The sequence below is a fragment of the Megalobrama amblycephala genome, linkage group LG13 (assembly GCF_018812025.1).
Source record: "Megalobrama amblycephala isolate DHTTF-2021 linkage group LG13, ASM1881202v1, whole genome shotgun sequence".
In the NCBI taxonomy this organism is placed as follows: Eukaryota; Metazoa; Chordata; class Actinopteri; order Cypriniformes; family Xenocyprididae; genus Megalobrama; species Megalobrama amblycephala.
Window position 1 is genome coordinate 5,130,752 of NC_063056.1, and position 8,147 is coordinate 5,138,898.

At 39.4% G+C, this 8,147-nt stretch overlaps 1 long non-coding RNA gene across 1 annotated transcript; it reads left to right on the forward strand.

Moving 5' to 3' along the window:
- Positions 1–1,820: 1,820 nt before the first annotated feature.
- On the forward strand, positions 1,821–6,507 carry LOC125244164. The gene is made up of 2 exons (XR_007179239.1): positions 1,821–4,506; positions 5,329–6,507. It is a non-coding gene; the product is annotated as an uncharacterized LOC125244164 (long non-coding RNA).
- The last annotated feature ends 1,640 nt before the right edge of the window (positions 6,508–8,147 follow it).

Consider the following 8,147-nt stretch of genomic DNA (forward strand, 5'->3'; position numbering starts at 1 on the left):
AGTTGTAGGTTGTTGATTGAGGGAGGTTTTCACTGGGGTATTAACAGTGTGGAATGATAATTTCCTAAAATCAGTGTTGTTATTATCTCTTGATTTGATGTTCCATGCAGAACAATCTAATAAAGAAATTAAATATAAAAATATGTGGATGGAAATGTAGCTAGTGACAATATCCCTCTAAAAACATGATGGATATATGTGAGAGAAACAGTGTTTAAATGACACATGAGTAGGAATGGTAAAAAGCATTATTTAATGATAATTGGGATGCAGCCTGAGAGTGAACAAGATGTGCCACACATATGGTATTGTGTACTTAAGGGAAAACTCTATTTGCTTCCATAGGCAAAATCTCCTCACACTGCCTCTGCTTGGTGATGTGTGGCCCATAGCAAACATCGCTAATGGAAGTAATCTGTCAATATAACATTCACTTATGCCTGTTTGTCACCCTAAGCAACACTCTCTGAGTCAGCAGTGTCAGGTAACCTGATGTATTCGGACCAGCAATGAAAATGGGTATACATGTAATTATGAGCTTGAAATCATTCATAATAATCAATAGAAATGCTAGATTCTAAACTAGGTTTATTAGGGTTAGGGAAAAAAGGTTAGGTTAGGGGCTAATTGTGGATTAAGAAGTATAGCCTATGTAAATAAATGCACCTTTCTGTGGCCAATACATGTTGTCTTGTCAGACACAGGCCTCTTTCACCATTCATCATTGATCTATCATTTCCAAGGGGTTACTACTCTAATTACTATTGATTTTTTTTCAAAGGCACGTAGGCATATCTTCTCCAAGCAGAAAATACCCAGAATTCCCAAACCAGTTAATTTACCATGACTGTTTGATGCCATTGACGACTGGATACAATGTAGTAGTAGACCAAACTGTAAGAAATTCATTGACATTGACCTTAGTCAGGGTAGCACCATATTTCATTTTTTAAGGGTATAAAAATGAGGCTGTGAGGGATAGAATACAGTGTGTTCAATGGATAGTACTGTTGTTTAACAATTACCGGATGTTCAGCTAATTAATTCTCTTTCTGATTGAAAAAGAAAAAAATGTTCAGAAGACAAAAACAGTTTTAAAAATTGTGAGTTGAGAAAATTACATGATCTAATTCTCTCAGTACTTTATTAGGATATTTGGATTGCTGTTGATTACTATATTTAGATTGTTTGCTGTGTTTGGATGCTGGTGCAGGTTTCCTGACTAGCTGAACCAGACTGGTAACCCCACTGCTACTTGCAGTTTGTCATCAGGCCATCTTTACATCACCTGTCTTGGTTTATTAATAGAAGAAAATAGTTGAGCCGCTTTCCGAAGTCATGGATGCCAAAAAATAAGAAATCCAGCCTAAGATGTTCCATCCTGTATTTGCTGTTTGTTTTTATTTGTTATAACACATCTTGCGTAGTCTAATTTTGACAACATTAATCTTGAACACTTTAAGAATTTGCGAAATTCAAAAGACAAGCTTTCTGTTATATATAAGTTCCAGTCGATGGTGTTTACAAGGGCCATCTGAAACGTTCTGGGGGTGTGTTTCCCAGAGCCAACTATATTCGCAAGTTCTTTCCTTACCAATGGGGTTCAGTGGAACTTGTGACCATAGTTGGCTAACGATGCTTTTGGGAAATACACCCCTGCAGGGATATTCTGGATGGATTCCAGGACAAGTGAGTCCAGTCATGAGGCTGGATATGCTAAAAGTAGCATAGGCTGCCGTGATACTTTCAGATGTCATGGATGCTGGATCATACACAGGAATCTCCAAGAGTCACCTTAACTCTCAAAGTGAAGGGTAAGCAAGATAATGCCTGTTGTCATGCTGTCTTATTATGTTTCCTTTTCCAAACCCATCTCTCACTGCTGACATACACGCAGAATTGCATTGGTGCATTGGTTCTCCTTTGAAGTTAGTATGGCATGAAGAAAACAAAATACACTGAACACTGAATGATTTAATGGAAAGCAACAAATCGTGAACCCATTGTGGTGACATCTGATGAAGCCGTATTTACAGCTTTACCAGGTGTTAATTGCTTTCCTGGTTATATTTGGTGTTGGCTCAGTCACAAGATGATGTCTCATGTCTCACAATCTTCAACTCGTGACGTATTGGTAAACCTAAACCCATTAAGGGATAATGTCATGGAAGGCTCTTAATATTTGACATTTGCTTCTGTATATATTCAAAGCTGTATGCTCTTTACATATGGATAAAGTAGATCCTCAAGGTTTCAGTGAGCAGTTGAGTGAGCAGGGTGCCGTGGTGGCAGTCTGGTCGGGAAATGTTCCTCGGTGTGGTCTGACTGCTGGCTGACCTCCAGGAGATGTTTATAGACAATAAGGGCAAGGTCACCTTCTCAGAGCAACGGAGAACTCACACGGTCCATGAAGTCAGCAGTCACTTGACCACACTGAGAATCTCTGACGTCTACAAATAAACAGACAGGAGCCACGTCGCATATTGGACAACAGAGAGGCGTTCCCCGGTACACAAACTTATAGCTTCCTCAGGCATTTGAGACAGAGAATGAACCATAGGAATTATCAGGGATGTCCTCTTAATAAAGTATGTAGGCTTTCACTCTCCTTTTCTTTTCAAAATAATTTATTGCTAGTATCTCAGCCTCTAGTGAGATAAGTTCATGGGTTCTCAGGGAATGCATGAACTGATAAAATGTATACATTGAATGCAATGTAGGTTGCTTTGGACAAAAGCATCAACCAGTGACATGAATGTAAATGTATTAATAATAGGCATTCTGATATGGCTAAAAGTGCCCACTCTTCATTAAATCAGTTCCTGAAGGATGACATTTTGTCTTAACCTTTTTGTCAAGTCAGATTTATTTGTATAACATTTTGTACATTTTGTTTCAAATCAGCTTTACAGAAAATCATGATGTTACTGTTAATGTACAATATCTTAACATCTTCATGCCTTATAGTCACATTTAACAGATCAGAGCTGGGCATAATATAGGATGTGTTCATACTTGTCAGGTTTGGTTTGTTTAAAACAAAATCTGGTGCGATTGCTCTGTTAGTGTGATTCATTTGAATAAGTGTGAATGCTGCCATCTGAACCCTGGTGTGCACACCAAACAAGACCTGAAAAGGGTCATATTTGTGGTGCCCCCGGAACACAAATACAACTGAGGGGGACACAAAATGGACTACATGATTTTTTAGAGAAAGCAAAATCAGGTTTGTCTCTTGTTACCTTACAGACTACACCAAATAGCACAGTTACAACCACCCCCGAAATTATCAGTCATTCAAAGCTGGGGAGGAATTGTGGGAGCTTCATTAGGTTCATGGATGACTCAGATTTACCCCTGGGCCTTTGCCAGGGCATGCCTATGTTCTGAGAGGTCAGCCAAAAGAAGATCTGCCATTTATGGAGAGCAAGTAAATTGATAACACAGAGAGATAATCTAATATGGTGGTGATATTTGCACTTGACAGAGGTGGAACAACATGGGAGTGGGCAAAGACTGCTGACTGAATGACCTTCTTTAAAAGTAAAGGGAAAAACCCCCCCACCAGATTCGACCTGCGTCATATCATAACTCAATGGTCATGTAAAAGATATACTTTTATCCAAAGCAACTTACACTATTCAAGCTATACATTTTTTCAATTAATTTCATACCCTGGAAATCGAACGTGTCAGGTTATGTATGTAACCCGGTTCCCTGAGAGAGGAACAAGATGCTGCATCATGGCTTGATGCTATGGGAAATCTCAACAGTTTGAGTTGGTGTCTAAAGCACATGTTTACATGGCAACCAAGGATTGGCTGAGCGTGATGAAATAGTGACGTAGCATAGTACGTCACTGAAACCATAAATAGACACCATGTCAGAGTGTCACCAGATTCTAATTGTCTGAAGGAGACAGCCTTGATACATACATAACCAGAGATCTTCCCTTTCCAGTGGAACCACTGTCTCCATGCCACTGGACAATACCTGCCCAACAAGGCTGTATTTCTGCACAGACAGTTGTGAGTGCGGGCTAAGACCAGATCAGCCCTGAAGGACCTGAGACCCTGGGGATGAATCTGTATCCAAACTATAAAACTTGATGAATGTGTGTGGAAAGAACCATCTTGCCACATCACAAACATCTTGCAATGGTACATCCCTAGCAAGAGCTTTGAAAGGTGCGACACTTCTAGTGGGGTGGGCCTTAACCCCTAGAGGCAAAGCCATTCCTTGCACCTCATAGGGATCCTGTGTCAGTGATCCAGTGTGAGATGTGCTGCTTGGTGACCACATTCCCTTTATTGCTGCCACTAAAGCAGACCAGGAGCTGAGAGGACTTAAGCCACTGTCCTTGGCTGCATTTCCCACATCGTAGGCCTAAGTACATGTAGAACCATGTAGAGCAACAGGAATGAACTCGCAGCCAGCAGAGCCGTCTGGCACCGCATGAGAACCAAGAAACCAGATGATGTCTCCCTACAGAAGCCCCATCTAAAGGTATGTGGCTAGTTGAGATGGCCACATAGACTTTTAGTGTAGATGGTGTCAACCCTGTTGACAAGCATTCTTAAGTCACACTTAAGGCACACTTGTCTAAATGCCATTTTATCAGATGCAAGATATCAAATCAACTGGTATTTTTTATTTAAAAAAATGCATGTCTTTTCTCAGAACTAACTTGACTTTTCATCATATTTATTTTAGTGGATGTATTTGTCAGGATTATTACAAAGTTACGATTTTAACTTATGTGCAAAATTGGAATAATGCATTAAAGATTTGCAAATAAAGCAGCATTTCCATCCCATGTGTTCAAGAGAACAAAATCGTCACTTCCTGGGAAATTGGCACAAATTATCTGTAATAAAAATGGAAGTTGCTGCAATTGGGGAAGCCATTGTGGCTCTTTTCTCCTAGATCATAAATGACTTGCGTCTCAGAGCACGCAGACAAAATATTATCTTGAGTTTGGATGCCTGGTGTCTGGGAACGCAATCATGTGAGACGCTTCTGATAGGGAATTAAACCAAATCATTAAGATGGCAGACTATGGCTCAGGCATTTTAGCATGATCAAACCATCATTTGAGGTGCTGTGCAATGAAATCGGTCTGCTTGTTAGTCTAGTTATCCAATCACTTCCACTGTTGAGGCAAAGTCACATGAGTTTTTTGTTGCGCATCAAGGGATTTATTCTGTAAATGTGTTTCCATTGTAGTTTATGCACATGTCTTCTTATCAGATAAAGAATTTTTCACTAAGTTTTCTCAGTGTGTTCCACACCGTCGGCTGAAGTTGGTCCTCGTCTGCTTTTTTTCAGCCGATTCGTCATGTTGAATCGGCGTTGGAGCCCATCGGTCCATCTGGCCATCTGATCATTCTGATTGGCTGTTCAGCTACTGCCACCTGCTGGTATGGAAAGGCATTTCATCTTACACAGGCGCAGAACGAAAGTGCTTCTTGGCCGTCAACTGTCAAGCGTCGGTTTGGTGTGTCAGGGCAACTTTGGAACAAGACGCTGCCGATTTGAGCCAGTCTGCATTCATCGCCACTAGTTCGTCGACGTCTGCTTGGTGTGCTCCTGCCTTTAGAGTTTAGTCTTGTTAATCCCTTTGTTAGTTTCCTTGGTTACCAATTAGTTACATCTGTGTCTCAATTAGTTTGTTTGTGTACACATTGTGTACACATTTGTGTATACATTTCTTCTGAGTGTTGAAATAACACAGCTGTACAACATGAAAAATTTACAACATAAATAAGATCCAAAACCAATCTGTCTTTTACAATGTCATCTTATCCATATTTCCATGAGTTCACTCGTACATGAAATCAGATATAGTAAATTACACTTATTTGGCGTGCTGTCCGGTGGATGGCTCCGAGCTTGGAATTTGGCCCAAACCCTGAGTACTCCCACTCCTTGACTGGGATAGGAACCAGCCAAGAATGAGGCAATGGGGTGGTGGAGGGATGCTGTGAAACTTTCCTCTTGTACTGATTGGTTGGATTACATGAACATGCTCCTCCCGAACTTTTTTAAATTAAACTTCATGGTAAAACTAATACATATGAATTGAGAGTTCAAGAGACATGATTGCTTTATATGATGAACAGATTGAATATAGGCTTTTATTCACATAAACATTGATCAGCGAACATAAAGAGAAGTTCAACTGTATATGCTTGACGTGCAAGAACAAACCTTATTGGTTTCATTGGCCATTGAAACAAATACAGATACAATATCTGACAGCCTTGTGGGCAGCGCTCCGACATAAAGTGCGTCAGGTGACCTGAGTTTGAGTCTTGGCTAGGGTACCTCTCCCGATCATGTTCCTCTCTCTCTCCCACTTTGCTACCTGTCAGTTCTCTGTACTGTCCAATTTCAATAAAGGCAAAAATGCTTAAAAACAAAAACAAATACAGATATTTCTTCACTGCACATCACTCGTTTTTGTGTACCAAGAGCAATAAAGTCTAACTGTGTTTTGTCATGAAATACTGCTTTTTGTGACATGTAATTCATTCAGTCCATAGAATTAGTCAGGTTACACTTGGTGCACCATGGTATAATACCTGATTATACAGGTGCTGGTCATATAATTAGAATATCATCAAAAAGTTCATTTTTTTTATTGTAAATTATTTTTAAAAATCAAACTTTCATATATTCTAGATTCCCTACATGTAAAGTAAAACATTTCAAAAGTTTATTTTTTATTTTTTATTTTGATGATTAGAGCATACAGCTCATGAAAGTCCAAAATCCAGTATCTCAAAATATTAGAATATTGCCTAAGATCAATCAAAAACTGGATTTGCAAAACAAAAAAGTTCAAGATCTTTAAAGTATATCCATTTGTGCACTCAATACTTGGTCGGCAGCACATATTACAGCAAATGACTTGCTCCTAGCACAAATTACAGCATCAGTGAAGTGTGGCATGGAAGTGATCAGCCTGTGGCACTGCTGAGGCACTATTGAGCCTTTAGATCATCTGTATATTGTTGGATCGACTGTTTCTCATCTTTCTATTGAAAATATCCCATAGATTCAGGTCAGGCATGTTGGCTGGCCAATAAAACACAGTAATATCATGGTCAGCAAATCACTTGGAAGTGGTTTTTGCACTGTGGGCAGGTGCTAAAGTCCTGCTGGAAAAGGAAATCAGCATCTCCATAAAGCTTGTCAGCAGATAGAAGCATAAAGTGCTCCAAAATCTCATGGAAGATGGCTGCATTGACTTTGCACTTGATAAAACACAATGGACCAACACCAGCAGATGTCACGGCCCCCCAAATCATTACTGACTTCAGAAACTTCACACTAGACTTCAAGCAGCTTGGATTCTGTGCCTCTCCAGTCTTCCTTCAGACTCTGGGACCATGATTTCAACATGAAATGCAAAATTTACTTTTATCTGAAAAGAGAACTTTCAACCACTGTTCACTGTCCAGTTCTTTTTCTCCTTAGCCCAGGTAAGATGCTTCTGATGTTGTTTCTGTTTCAGAAGTGGCTTGGTAGTCCTTTTCCTGAAGATGTCTGAGTGTGGTGACTCTTGATGCGCTGACTCCCGCTTCATTTGACTCATTGTGAAGCTCTCCCAAGTGTTTGAATCGGCTTTACTTAACAGTATTCTCAAGCTTGTGGTCATCTCTGTTGTACACCTTTGCCTACCCAATTTCTTCCTTCTAGTCAACTTTGCATTTAATATGCTTTGATACATCACTCTGTAAACAGCCACCACATTCAGTAATGACCTTCTGTGACTTACTCTCTTTGTGGAGGGTGTCAATGATTGTCTCCTGGACCATTGCCAAGTCAGTAGTCTTCCCCATTAGTGTGGTTTCAAAGAACAAGAGATACCCGGAATTTATACTGTAGGGATGGTCATTTAATGAAACTCAAATGTAAATATTCTAATATTTTGAGATACTGGATTTTGGACTTTCATTAGCTGTATGCTCTTATCAACAAATAAAAAAAAAAAAAAAAAAACTTTTGAAATGTTTTACTTTACATGTAGGGAATCTAGTATAAATGAAAGTTTCATTTTTTTTAAATAATTTACAATAAAAAAAATGATGTTTTTCCACGATATTCTAATTATATGACCAGCACCTGTATAATATATATTA